At 39.7% G+C, this 14,308-nt stretch overlaps 1 protein-coding gene across 2 annotated transcripts in view; it reads left to right on the top strand.

Annotated features, from left to right (window-relative positions):
• Nucleotides 1-14,308, top strand: part of Hycc2 (hyccin PI4KA lipid kinase complex subunit 2) — a 77,262-nt gene that overhangs the window by 20,354 nt on the left and 42,600 nt on the right. For both annotated transcript variants that reach the window (XM_052192223.1, XM_052192224.1), the window contains exon 2: nt 9,740-9,837. The gene's annotated coding sequence lies outside the window, so the exon portion shown is untranslated. The remainder of the gene's footprint in view (nt 1-9,739; nt 9,838-14,308) is intronic.

Here is a 14,308-nt window from a genome sequence, read left to right on the forward strand (position 1 = left end):
CAGGCGGGCCCTTGCCTGGGCACCTCTGCCCCTGAGGGACCACACACACACAGACATGGTATAGAATAGAGTTTATTCAGAATAGGGGATGGGAGTTAGTGGTAGAGAAAGAGAGGTAGAGAGAGAGAGAGAGAGAGACAGAGAGAGAGAGAGAGAGAGAGAGAGAGTGTGTGTGTGGAGGCCGGCCATGACCACGTGGGGGGGGGGGAAGAGCCCCAGGGGCAGAGAGGTGAGAGTATGTGGGAGAGCAGTGAGCAAAGAGAGAGAGGAGGGGCAAGTAGCCCCTCTTATAGTGGGCCAGATCTCTGGGGCGGGGCATACCTGGCTATTGCCAGGTAGGTGTGGGGTGGAGCTTAGACAAAACCCCAACAGTAGCCATTCCGCAGCCAGAGAGAACTGGGTATACCTGGAAGGAGAGCTGGTGATGAAAGAGGACAGACAGGTGAGAGAAAATAACAGACCAAGACAAAGTTTCACTTCAAGGCTCAAAGTTTAATGTTTGACTCTGAATATATATGGGAAAACCAATCCCCTGTTTCACCAGGATCTAGTGGCAAAACAAGATCAGTTGCTCAGCAGGTAGTAGGCATCTTGCAGGAAGCTGCTGGTGTGGCAGAACAATAGACTTCCACATAAGTCAGAAGACTCCACCCAGGCTGGCAGAAGACCAATTGTGGCAGACAATTAAGGTCTGGTTAGCCAGCTCAAGGCTGGGGGAAGGTCACAAGTAGTAATAACTTGTTAGTCGTTGTTCTTTTTAGTAGACCTCCCTTCGGGTCGCTGGGCTGATTTATAATGGTGGCTTTATTCTGCATAGTTTTATATTAAGCATTGTTTGATAGTTCCTGACATTTAGTGTCTCTCTCAGAATGTCTTGGTAATTAGCTGTTTTGGAAATTATTAAGCAGTTAAAAGTTTTTAATTGCTTTTATGAATGATGTTTTATCCTTCAGCAAGAATGCACCCTCTAAAGTTTCCTTGATCTCCCCAAAGTCTTTCAAAACTCTTGCTATGAGCCCTTAAGCAAACTGTGATGATGCATACCTTTAATCCCAATGATCAGGAGGCAAAGGCAGTTGATCTGTATGAGTTTGAGCTACCCTGGTCTACATAGTGAGTTTCAGGCCAGCCAAGGCAGTGTTTTATATTTGTTACCTCAGAAACTTTCCAGATAACAAGTTATGTACTGCTTTCTTGTTTATAGTTTGAGGCAGAAGAAATTAAAAATACTATGTAAGATGCATAAAATATAATCAGGAATTATTATAATAAAGTATGTCTCTTAGATTTTTTTCTCTTGGATTTCTAGCAAGCTTGATTTCTAGAGCTCCCTGAGTAACTGGAAATGACCTCAAAGTTGTAATCCTCTCACTTCCACCTCTCAGTGTTATGATTACAGTTGTGCAGCACCATACCTGGTTTATGTGGTGCTTTGTGTATGCTTGAGAAGCATTCTACCAAGTGAGCTACATCTCTAGCCAAAAATGTATTCCGAAGATTACCGGACCTTTGTGTTATATTCTGGTTTTCATTGTATTGTTAGTATTAATAATATGCATGTGGGTATGGTGGGGACAGAATGACATGGTTCTGTTGTGCTCATTCAGGATCTCAAACCCCAAAAGACCACCAAGGACCCAATTCCGATGTAATCACACTAAGGTCTTTTTGACTCAAGCTTAAGCTTGGGATCACCACTAACCCTGATGCAGCAGGACAGGAGGGTGAAGCTCCAAGCCCAGTTTTTTTGTTTTTGTTTTTGTTTTTTTTAGAATTATTTATTTATTTTATGTATATGAATACACTGTAGCTCTCTTCAAACACAACAAAAGAAGGCATCAGGTCCTATTTCAGGTGGTTGTGAGCCACCATGTGGTTGCTGGGAATTGAACTCAGAACCTTTGGAAGAGCAGTCAGTGCTCTTAACCACTGAGCCATCTCTCCAGCCCCCAAACCCAGTTTTAAGCAAGCATTTATAGAGGCAAGCAAGTGAACAAGGGGGCATTCATCTTGGCACACATCTGCTTGGGGAACTATCATGGAATTTGCTTCCCCTTAAAATGATTGGCTGGTGCTGGGAGCCAGACCATAATCTATTATAAGTAGATATCTTTAGGTACAACTTAACTTTTGCTTTTCTCCTGATTGGTGGTTGTTAGGGAGCAATCTAGAAACTAGTGCTAGGTGTAGGCTTATTGATTAACTTGAGTTCAGCCTTAGGTCAGATTCTCTAAGATGGATCCTGAACCCAGGATGGAATTGTTCTGGTTTTTCTCAGTTCCTGCCCCTGGGACAGGGTCCTGATGCAAGTCTCTAAGAGTGTCAATGGCTGCTGTGGGTGTAAGGTTTGTTTGTATAATAATGTACATATTTTCTAGACCCACTAGCAGTGGAGGACTCCTCTCTGAGGAATGTCTTCCCTGTTAACATTAATGACTCCATGATAATTAGATATAGCTGGAGTGGAGGGTGTGGCTATGTTTTTGCAAAATGGTAAATGTCGGGACAGCTCTTAAGGTTATGGGAAAGAACTCTAAACACACGAATTTGAAAAATATATAATTTCTCAACAATGCAAAGAATGAGGATGCAATATGAATTATATGAGGGGCTTCTCGAATCTAAAGGAACAAATGCAGCTGTGCTTTGAGCCGACTTGTTAGAAAATTACTAAGAAAGGAGATAGATTTAGCTGATCACAGGAGATCATACCCAGCTAAGTTTTTCTTGTTCATGCTTACAAAGGCAGATATTTCCCTGAGTTCAGGTTTAGCCTAGGATAGAGCAAGGTTGGACTCAGGCATGGTGGAAACGGCTATTTCAGGGCTGGCTCCCACCCAACCTCTTTATCTTCTGTACTTTACAGAGGCTGGCAGATCTCTGAATTCTTTTGTAATGTTAAGGGAAAAAAAATGTGTGCTGTCTCCTAAGAAACAAATTGCTGGAGTCACCGGATGCTGATTTGTAAGATAATCAAAAGGAAACCTGGTGGTGGGAGGGATGGCGCACACCTTTAATCCCAGCACTTGGGAGGCAGATGCAGGCAGATTTCTGAGTTCGAGGCCAGCCTGGCCTACCTAGTGAGTTCCAGGACAGCCAGGGCTACACAGAGAAACCCTGTCTCAGAGGAAAAAAAAAAAAAAAGGAAGCCTGGAATAAATGATTTGGTAAAATAAAAGACTGAGCTTTTCTTCTGCAGGGGATGATGAGCTATCCAGAGAATTTTTTAGGATAAAAAGAACTGCTTGGAGAACTGACACAAGGAAGCAGAATATGGACTGAGAGATTTCTTAGACTAGGAAGCCGGGCGTTTAATCCCAGCACTTGGGAGACAAAGACAGGAGTATTTCTGAGTTCAAGGCCACCCTGGTATACAGAGTGGGTTCCAGGGCAGCCAGAGCTACACAGAGAAACCCTGTCTCGGAAAACCAAAAAAAAAAAAAAAGCAAGCTAGCAGGTATAGACAGTCAAATCTCCAGAGAGAAAACAGAACATAGTTGTCAGCTGGTGCCCACAATTTGACTTTGAGTCCTTCTTTTCACTGCTCCCAGATACCATCCCCCTCCCCTCCAAACTGAGGTGGTTCCTTGGCAGATGCATTCCCTTAGTTTTCCTTACATAGCTGGGAAAGTTTCTGGATCAAATCAGTGGATCAAAAATCTACCTGACCCTCTGTAGGTAGAACTAATGGTGAATTTAGGGGGGTTGGTGAGTCTTGGGGGGATGCTTCTTATGTAAATCTTTCCCTTGTTGGTCTTGTAAGACCTCAACCCCTCTGTCAATGGTACTTACTTTGAGACACAAGGTGAGATCTATGTAAAAGCAAGAGGTTTATTTTCTAGTGTATTAGAGTTGTCCTTCAATTTATTCCCTCAAAGCAAGGTACTAGAAGGCGACCCCCCAGTGGCTATTACAAGCAATTTTTATACTTTTTAGGGGGCACAGGTTACATCAGCAACGTTACAGTTCAAACTCTTTGGCTGAGATAAGACCTTTGTATCTATTGGCTAGCAAACATGACAAGCTTTCAAACTCTACCTGGGACTTTCCAGAAGGTCAGGTAACTATCAGTCAGTGCATTCTGAGATTTTTTTTTTTTTTTTTACTCAAGATTTTTCCCATGGGTGGATAATGGAACTTGGCCTAGCCTTGGCCCCAGGCAGGAGGGGGAAGCTGTAAGGAGGGTGTGAGACTGGAAAAAGCCCTTTGAGTCTCTCAGTCTCCTCAGCTTAATTTGATAAAACCTGGATTACCAAATATATACATGAGTTTGCACCCTGCTTTGTTAAGGTGGTTTGAATTCTGCTTCTGCCTTGACTAATTTTATGGTGCTCTGTCCTCAAGTCTAAGGGTTCATGATTCACTGAAGAATGATACCATGGACTCAAATAGTACACAAAGTCAAAGGAGTGTTTTATTCTGCAGAAGTCCAGCAGGCTGGGATTTACCATCTTTCAAGATGGAGGCTCCCCAGTGAGCACGCTACATCGGGTCAATTCCAGGGAGTAGTAGGTGATCTGTATTCTTTTCTGTTGGTTCTATCTCTAGGGATATTCCAGAACCATTGCTAGGGTCTGGAAAGCTGGAAACTGTTGCTAACCCACTGTCCTTCCCTCAAGCCAAGTGGAGGGGCCTGGACTTGCCCAGTTCTTGAAAACAGAGATTTAGGCCTAGTCTCCTGAAGTGCCAATTTAAAGCCTGTCATGGAGTCAGCCTATCTGACAAGTATATTAATTTTGTTCCTGGAAAGCCTATTGTTCCAATACAATGGTTTTTTTTCTTTAATATATTACAGTTTTTCCTATTTAGTACTTTTTTTTTAAAAAGATATTTATCTAGTATGGTAGTGCATGCCTTTATTCCTCACATTTGAGAGGCAGAAGTAGATGAGGCAGATCCCTGTGTTCTTTGTCCTCCTTCCTACTATTTATTGCTCCATACTTAGGATGGACTCTAGTTTTTAACCAATCTTTAATCTGATTGGTGGGAAGGAGCACTTTTAAAGGCATCTTGTGAGTTCTGAACACTCCTATCTCTAATAATTTGGTAGTTCTTTTTCTGGATTCTGGTAATTTTCTAACATACCCTAAGTACTAACAAGAATTGTTTTGTTTTGTTTTGTTTTGTTTTTGGCTATTAGTGATGGATCCTCTGCATCTCTTTAGAGTGTTTTGTTTTGTTTTGTTTTGGACTGCTCTCTCTGCTTTAATTCACTTATGTCTCAATGTTAGGTATCTTCTTCAATGACTCCTCATCTTATTATTTTTTAAATAGGCTACCTTTTAAATTAAATTTTGTAATAAAAACTTACAAATAAAATAATATATGAAAATTAGAGATGCTAAGTCTACAACTCAGTCAACTTCTATACAGTTAGAGTAAGCATTTGAAATGGAAGCTGTGGAGCATCACATTAGATTTTACATTTTCAGTATTTAATGTTATGTACTTATCTACCATCAAAAAAAATCATGCCAGAATTAGACTAGAAAAAATAATTTGCTTTATATCCTCTTTTATAATTCTTGTCTTTCATAACTGAGTTAACTACTTTCAGTACCTTCTCTTTATCTAATATTTAGTCTTTCTTGATGTCTTTTTTTGTTATACTATACCCAAATGTACATTTGTTTGCATATATAAATAGATTATTCACTGAATTCCTCTTATGAGAGAGAACGTTCAAGTTTTTTTGTTTGTTTGTTCTGCCTTGTTTTGTTTTCTGGAGATTGTGTAACCTTACTGTCCTCATTAGGGTTTTAATGCTGTGAGCAGACAACATGACCATAGCAACTCATAAGGACAACATTTAATTGAGGCTGGCTTACAGGTTCAAAGGCTCAGTCTGTTATCATCAAGGAAGGAAAATGGCAGTATCCAGGCAGGCGTGGTACAGAGGAACTGAAGAGTTCTACACCTTCATCCAAAGGCTGTTAGCAGAATACTGACTTCCAGGAAGTTAGGATGGTGGTCCTAAAGCCATACCCACAGTGACACACCTACTCCATCAAAGCCACACCTACTCCAACAGGGCCACACCTTCTAATAGTGCCACTCTCTGGGCAGATCACACTTCTTTAAATATTGTAAGCCTGTTACTTTTTCTGCAAATTTTTAACCTTTTATTTTTCTTTAGAGCTGAATTGTATTCATGTATTTTTCCAAAATTTCCATTATCCATTTGTTCACTGATAGGTAAATAGGTTGATTTAAATTCTTTGCTATAGTAAATGAACCAACAATAAACTTGGGGGTGCTAATATCTCCATGAGAGATTATTGCATTCTCTGGGTATATGCCTTAGAATGAAAGAGCTGGGTCATGTGGTTGTTCTATTTTTAATTTTTTGAGAAATATGCGAGCTGATTTTCACAATGGCTGTGTTAATTTGCATCTCCACTGCAGTAAGTGCCATCAAGTTCTTTGGTGGCAGCTGGGCTATCTCAGAGTAGTTTAATTTGCATTTCCCTGATGGTTAGGGGTATTGAATACTTTTTTTTGGGGGGGGGGGGTTGGTTTTGTTTTCTTCCAGACAGGGTTTCTCTGTATAGCCCTGGATGTCCTGGAACTCAGAAATCCGCCTGCCTCTGCCTCCCAGAGTGCTAGGCCACCAGCGCCCGGCTTGAATACTTTTAAAAAATAGTTGTTGGACATTTATATTTAAAAAAAAAAACTATTCAGTTAATTTGCTCATTTCTTGACTGACAGTTTTATTTCTATATGGTATTCAATTTCTATAATTCTTTGTAAGTTCTGGCTGTCAGCCCCTTGTCTGAAGAGTAGCTGTGAAGATCCCCCATTGTGTGGGCTGTCTGTTAACTCTGCTGATTGTGGTCTTTGGTATAGAGGAACTTTTTGGGGTTTTGTTGTTGTTGTTGTTGTTGTTGTTTTGAGACGGGGTTTCTCTGTATAGCCCTGGCTGTCCTGGAACTCCCTCTGTAGACCAGGCTGGCCTCAAACTCAGAAATCCACCTGCCTCTGCCTCCTGAGTACTGGGATTAAAGGCGTGTACCACCACTGCCCAGGCAAGGAACTTTTTAATGTTGGGCAGTCCCATCTGTTGATACTTGGGATTAGTTCCTGTATGGTTGGTGTTCTTTTAAAAACTCCTTAGCTAACCCAGTATCTTGAAGGGTATCTCCAGGTTTTCTTCAAAAGTTTCAGTGTTTCTGGTCTTAAGATCTCTGACCAATTTTTAATGGTACAAGGGGAAACTATACTAATCTAATTTTATCTTCTGTAGGTATAAGTCCAGTTTTATCAGCACCATTTGTTGAATAGGTTCTTTTTTTTCCAGGGTATAATTTTGCCTTCTTTGTCAAAACTTAACAGGGTTTAGCTTTGCTGTTGTATTTTCAGGTCTTCTAGTTTTGGTCTACTTGTCTGTTCTTATGTCAGTATCAGTTTTCTTTATCATTATTGCTCTACAGTAGGATTTTAGGTGGGATTTTGATTCCATATGAATTCTTGTGTTTTCTCTAAACCTATGAAATAGGACATAAAAATTTTGATAACTATTTCATTGATTCTATAAAGTAAGTAATAAAAACATGTTCATTATATTAATTCTGCCAACTCAGGAATGTGAATTCAATAAGCTGGACCATAATCCTTTTTTTCATAATATTTTTAATTCACATTACATCCCATCACAGCCCCCCCTCCTCTCCTCCCAGTCCCACCCTTACAAATTCCTCCCAAATTATCTCCTCCTCTTCTCAGAGAAGGGGAAGCCCCCTTAGGTACTGTCCCCACCCTGGGACATCTATTGTAGCAGAACTAAGCACCTCCTCTCTCACTGAGGCTCAACTAGGCAGTCCAGGTAGGGGAGGGGAATCTAATGGCAGGAGACAGAGACAGAGACAGCTCTTGATCCAATTATTATAGGACCCACATGTAGACCAAGTTGCACATCTGTTACAAATGTGAGGGAAGCCTAGGTCCAGCCCTTGCATGCTCCTTAGTTCGTGGTTAAGTCTCTGGAAGTCACCATAGGCCCACATTTGCTGACTCTGTAGGCCTTCTAGTGGTGTCCTTGACCCCTCCAGCAGCTCAGTTCTAACCCCCACTCTTCCAAAAGACTCCCCAAGCTCTGTCTAATGTTTAGTTGTGGGTCTCTGCATCCTTTTCCACGTGCTGCTGAATGAAGCCTCTCAGAGTACAGTTATTGATAGGCTTCTGTCTGCAAGCATAGCAGAGCATCATTAGTTGGCTCTCTCGAGTGGGATGGGTTTCAAGTTGGATCAGTCATTGTTTAGTCATTCCCTAAGTCTCAGCTCCATCTTTATCCCTGTAGTTCTTATAGGTAGGACAAATTTTGGGTTGGAGGTTTTGTGGGTTGATCTTTTCTTTCTTTTTCTTTGTTGGGGGCGGGCAGATTTAAAAGTGTCCAGTTGCCATTGTTCGTGCTTTTGATTTAAAAAAAAAAAATGTTTGCCCAAGTTGGGCTTAATTGTGCATATCTATTATCTCAGCACTTGGGAAGTTGAGGCAAAGAAGACTATAAGTTCAAAGCCACCTTGTTTACAAAGTAAGATCCTGTCTTAAAAAGAGAGAGAGTAAGGAGAGGATAGAATTTAAATTTGGTTATTTCTACAAATATTTTGCTGTACATGATCCACACACTTAGATCTGTATTCTAACTGGAATTTTCTTCTTTTTAAACATTTAATTAGAGGTGGGAGGCAAGAGATGTTCATGCAAACATACATGCATGGATAGGGCTGAGCACTGCTTTTATAAGTCAGTTCTTATAACTGATAAGAGGGTTCTCAGGATTAACCTCCAGTCATCAGACTTGACAGCAAGTGCTTTAACCCAGTGAACCATCTTACTGGTCTCTGGAATTTACACTTGTGAACAGTGTAAAGTTAAGGATAATAGTACATTTTTTTCCATAGAAATAGCCAATTGACCTCTAACATCTTTTTATTTAAAACTCTTTCAATTTTGCATTGCACTATTATCTTTGTTATAAACAAATTAACATGATTGTTTATAGAATCTATTTTCCATTTTTTACCTAATTATTTAGTTTAGGAGTGGGAAATAGGTGAGTAGGTGAGGCTCTTGTGTTTCAAAACTTAGAGTCAGTAATTTTTTTGTATGGAAAAGATTTAACTTTATAGATTCTTTTTCAGCCGAATCTCCAGCAATTTATAGAATCTACCTAGTGCCTTAAAGATAAATTAATGGATACTTGACACTAAAATTGAGACTTTCGTCTTCCAATTTATTTTCTTAGATATGGTGAAGATAAACAACTACACTAGTTATTATAGAATGTTTTAGGGCCTATAATTATTCTTTAATGTTAGATGAGCTACAGTGAGTAAGTAAATGTGATTACTAACCAAGTATCAAGGACTGAGAGTTGAATGTGAAAAACCACTTTGTACCTGTGTCTGTAATTCCAGTGCTGGGGACATGCTATAGAGATGGGTAGATCTCTGGGACTTGCTGGCTGAGTGCCATATTCAGTATTGTGTGAGGGGATCAAGGCAGGAAGCAATAGAGGTGGATGCTCAATGTCTTCCACATGATCGTGTACAGGTGTATGCAGCCTTCCACATATGTATACATGCACCATCAGTGCTTGTACATACACATACACACACACACACACACACACACACACAAGTGAAGAACTGTTTTATAAATTTGCCACTTAAAATTTTCTGTGTGTCTGTTTTTGAGAATATTTTCTTACTATTTGTTGTTTTTTTTAATTTTTTTATAGAGTTGGAAAATATTTAACTCTCAACAAATGAATTCCACACTAGAACTCTGCTGCATTCCTGTGCCACCTCCTCCTTTAGAAAACTGATCTTAAGACAGGTAAAATTATGACCTTAACTTTTAAAAAAATGAATAGATTTCCCATATGATTAAACATGTTAAGAATATTTGGTAGTCTTTGGTAAGTAGCTTTATTTATTAAGTAGTTTTATCTGACATGATCACCTCTTTCTGTCTTTAAATTCAGTTTTGAATTTTTTAGTAATTTTATTTAACAAATGTGTTATCTGAATTTTACTTCTATTTAGTTCATTAATTCAGCATGCTTGTGATATCAGGGTATATCTGGATCACTGCTGTCCAAAGCAACTTTTGTGACTGATGGCTGTGTTCTCTTTCTGTTCTGTCTGATATGGGAAAATAATCACATGTAGATTATGATTATTTGAAATGTGGCTAGAGCAAATAAACTGTTCTTTCTAATGTTTATTAATGATGTACAAATATGCAAAGTCAAAGCCAGTTGTTGTTTTATGCCTGTAATCCTACTACTTTGGAGGTAGAAACAGGATGATCAGGAGTTCATGGTCATCCTTAGCTAGACAGCAAGAAGGGACTAGAAGAGAAAAGAGAGCCCAAACAAATACTTCTTCCCAAATCTATTTTGCTTTAACCCAAGGTCTTGCACACACCCGGACAATCCCACTGTTTTCATAGAAAACACATGCCAGGGCAGGTCAAGAGGAGAACCCAGGAAAACAGTTGGTTAGAATTCAGAAATGGCTGATGGGCCATACTGGTGACAGCTTTATACTACCAAGGTTCAAAATAGGAGCAAAGAGTAAGGAAACTTGCAAGGGCAGTGTTCCTGCTACGTGGAGTCTAACGATCAGATCCAGCATCCTGACAAAAAAACTGGGGTGCTTTATGAAGTCTCCACAATGGCTGTAGGGAAGGGGGCTCAACACTATCAGCTTTATATCCATAAAGGAGTAAATATTATGTAAATTCACCTGCATATAACACATGTTGCAGACTTTTCAGCCTAATTGAGGTCTGACTCTATGGTTGTATATGTATATATTCCTTTACTATCTCCCCCACCCCATGAGGAATAATGAATTTGGCTGGGGTGGTGTGCTTAGTTAAGAGTCTGTAATTGTATAATCCACATTAGGAAAGCAGGATAACCAACATTAGGTTCTAGAGAAAATACTAGAAATGAATTTGGAATATAGGACAGATTGCCTCATGAAGTAAAGTCATCAGAAAAGACTTTTAAAGATAGTAATGCTATCCAAGGTATGTTCTGTTAGATCGCAGACACCCCTCCCTCTCTGTCTCATGTCTCTCAAAAATTAGGCCATGGCTCCTTTTTTTTTTTTTTTTTTTTTTTGGTTTTTTGGTGTTTTGGATTTGGTTTTTTTTTTTTTTTTTTTTTTTGAGACAGGGTTTCTCTGTGTAGCCCTGGCTGCCCTGGAACTCATTCTGTAGACCAGGCTGGCTCGAACTCAGAGATTCGCCTGCCTCTGCCTCCCAGAGTGCTGGGATTACAGGTGTGAGCCACCCCCGCCCGCCGCACACCATGGCTCCTTAATAGCTGACAGACCCATGCTATGAAGTCTAGAGCACTTAGGTCTTGGTAAGCAAGGGAGGAGATAAATAAGCCCAGCCCTCCCCCTCAAAGTTAGAAGGTAAATTTACCTAGCTCCTTGGCACATAGGCTATGCCAGTCTAAATTACACTAAAACTTCTGGTCTTCCCTTCAAAACCTAGAAAAGTCAGAATATCTCCTTTGTTCAGAATATTTGTTTGGAGGCTGTTTTTCTTCTTCAGCTCCCCCTATATACACACACTACCCTGTTTCACCCCCACATGTTGCCTTATTTATTTATTTATTTATTTATTTATTTATTTTTAATTTTACTTTAAGCTATCTTAATGAAGCTTCTCTCCAGGTCCTTTAAAAACATGTATTAATTTATTTGCTAGCATGGTGTGGGGTCTGTGTACATATGTACATGTGTGAAAGTCACAGTACATCAGGAATCGGTTCTCTCCCTTTCACCATGTGGGTTTTGGGGATTGAATTCACGGCATTAGGCTGGCAGCAAATGTGGTTACCCAGTGAGCTCTCTCTGACCTTCTCTCCAGGTGTTTGAAAGGAAGCCTCTCTTTCCCTCCACGGTTCTGTCATTTGTCTCTGATATGATGGTCAGTCTCTCTGACTTACTCTCTCACATTAAGGCCTGATCATGAAACCCCAGTGATCACAAGACAGTCTCTGAATAAAGATCATTCTGGAGGATAATTAATCTCCACTTTCTTCACAGAATGTGAATCACAGATTCAGAATGACTGAATCTACATTTAAAAAAAATAAAGATTCATTTATATGTTCCTGCATGTGCCTGCATGTGTGCTTGCAGGTTCCCATGGAGGCCAGAGGTATTCGATTCCTTTAGAGCTGGACTTATAAGCTGTTAAGAGCCACTTGACATGGAGGCTAGCAACCAAACTCAAGTCTTCTGCAAGAGCAGTGTGTTCTTAGAACTTCTGAGCCATCTCTGTTGTCTCCTGAGCTCACATTTTATTATAACACAGAAAAGATCTAGTTTCTATCTTAAAGCAACAGTTGCCAGAATCTAAATTTTAGACATACACTTTGAAATATCTTCATAATCTTTTTCCAATGTGTGTGTGTGTGTGTGTGTGTGTGTGTGTGTGAGAGAGAGAGAGTGAGTGAGTGAGTGAGTGAGTGAGTGAGTGAGTGAGTGAATGTTTGGTAGGGTTTGATGTTGTATTCCGTAGCTGCTTGCAGCTACTACAAACTGGGTTGCTGGAACAGAAGCTGAGAGATAGATGGAGAAGGGGCGAAAAGAAGGAGGCCAGGACAATATTTTACCAGTCGAGGCCCCTTCTTTTCGCCCCTTCCCCATCTATCCCTCAGCTTCTGTTCCAGCAACCCAGTTCATAGTAGCTGCAGGCAGCTATGGAATACAACACCTGGACACAGGGCTGGATACAGGGAGATTTCCTGAGGTGACCATGTCTTGGAGAAGCTTTGCGGAAAACGGAAAAAGATGATATCCTGCATGATGAGTAACTATAGGTGCTAGAGGATACAGACTAAGTGAGGCAGTGTGGACCTAGCGCTGAACTCCTTGCTTAGGGGCAGACAGTGGAAAATGGGGTAGGAACTTGATAGGCATTTGTCCACAGCTTTTAAGAGCTGATTCTGGCGAAAAAGAAAAGGGTTTAAAAATAGTCATATGTCTGCAGCCTCCAAGAGCTGTTTTAAGAAAGTTTGAAAAATAAGAGAGAAAGAGAGGAGAATGGATGTAATTGGATGCTTAACAGCCCGCTTCTCTTTCTGTGTATCGTTGTTTGTTCTGGTGCACCGGCCGTTTGTCGATGTGTACATTTATGTCCTCTCCGTGTTTTTGTGTGAATGACTGTTTATTTCATGTTAAAAAATAAAAATTAGTGAAAATTTTGTCTGCTGGCGGCCTATTTCTTCTTAATCTAGCCGCAGTTCATACAGCGGGGACTGATTTAAAGCTGTGTAGCAGTGCAGCTCACTCACCTGAGAGGCAAATACGGCTAGGGGAAAAGCTGCTTTTAAAAGCCCAGAAGCCTCAAGTTTTGGGAAAACTTTGGTTTAACTTATGAAATTTGTGTAATCGCTTTATTCTTGTTTCTAATTGGTCTTAACGGTATAAGGTTTTATATATCTTGACTATAGAGTTATAAATTAATTGGTTATGATTTAAAAGTGTAATTAAGAAAAGGTTAGTTTAAAACTGGTGACTCAATGTTGGAGCCATCTTAACTAGCTACATGTGGCCTAATGCAACTCATGCTTTGTTCTTGTTTATAATTGGTCTTAACAGTGTGAGTATATTTTGCATGTCTTGACTATATAGAGTATTGGCTTATAAGTCATTAGACATGATTTTAAAGGTATAATGTTATTAACAAAAAGTTAGATTAAAACTGGTAGTTTAAACCATTTTAAACAACACGTGGCATGACGCAACTCAGGAAATACAGGCCTCTAAGATGCTTCTAAATTGGCATGGTGTTTTGTGTGACTCCTAACCTAGAAATTAGACTTATAAAGATTAAGATTTAAAATAATGTCTCTTTAATAAGTTACACTGTCAGACACTTGAACATAAGAACTGGCAGACAAACCTTGTGCTGTAAAAATAATGCGTTTGCCATTGATTTTAAAGAAAATAGATTGTTTAAAATTGGGATTTGCTTCCAAAGTTGTAGTTATGCTCTAATATTGCAAGAAAAAATTAGTGTTACACAATAAAAATTGCCAGTGTGTCATTGACTGCAGTTTTCAGTTTGCAGTCTAGTTAAAGACTCAAGATCCTTAACATATTTTATAATTAAGATACAACTGTGGCCATTATAGGCCTATTGCCACTTTCCCACAAGTTTATTGGTTACAATGGTAGAAGCAAAATTTAACCCTCCAAGATTAAAAAGGAGATCTCAGTGGAAATTTATTTGATATCAAACAGGCTCCTTTGACTACTATGAAACAATGAGTAGA

This window comes from Apodemus sylvaticus, chromosome 9 (genome assembly GCF_947179515.1).
Source record: "Apodemus sylvaticus chromosome 9, mApoSyl1.1, whole genome shotgun sequence".
In the NCBI taxonomy this organism is placed as follows: Eukaryota; Metazoa; Chordata; class Mammalia; order Rodentia; family Muridae; genus Apodemus; species Apodemus sylvaticus.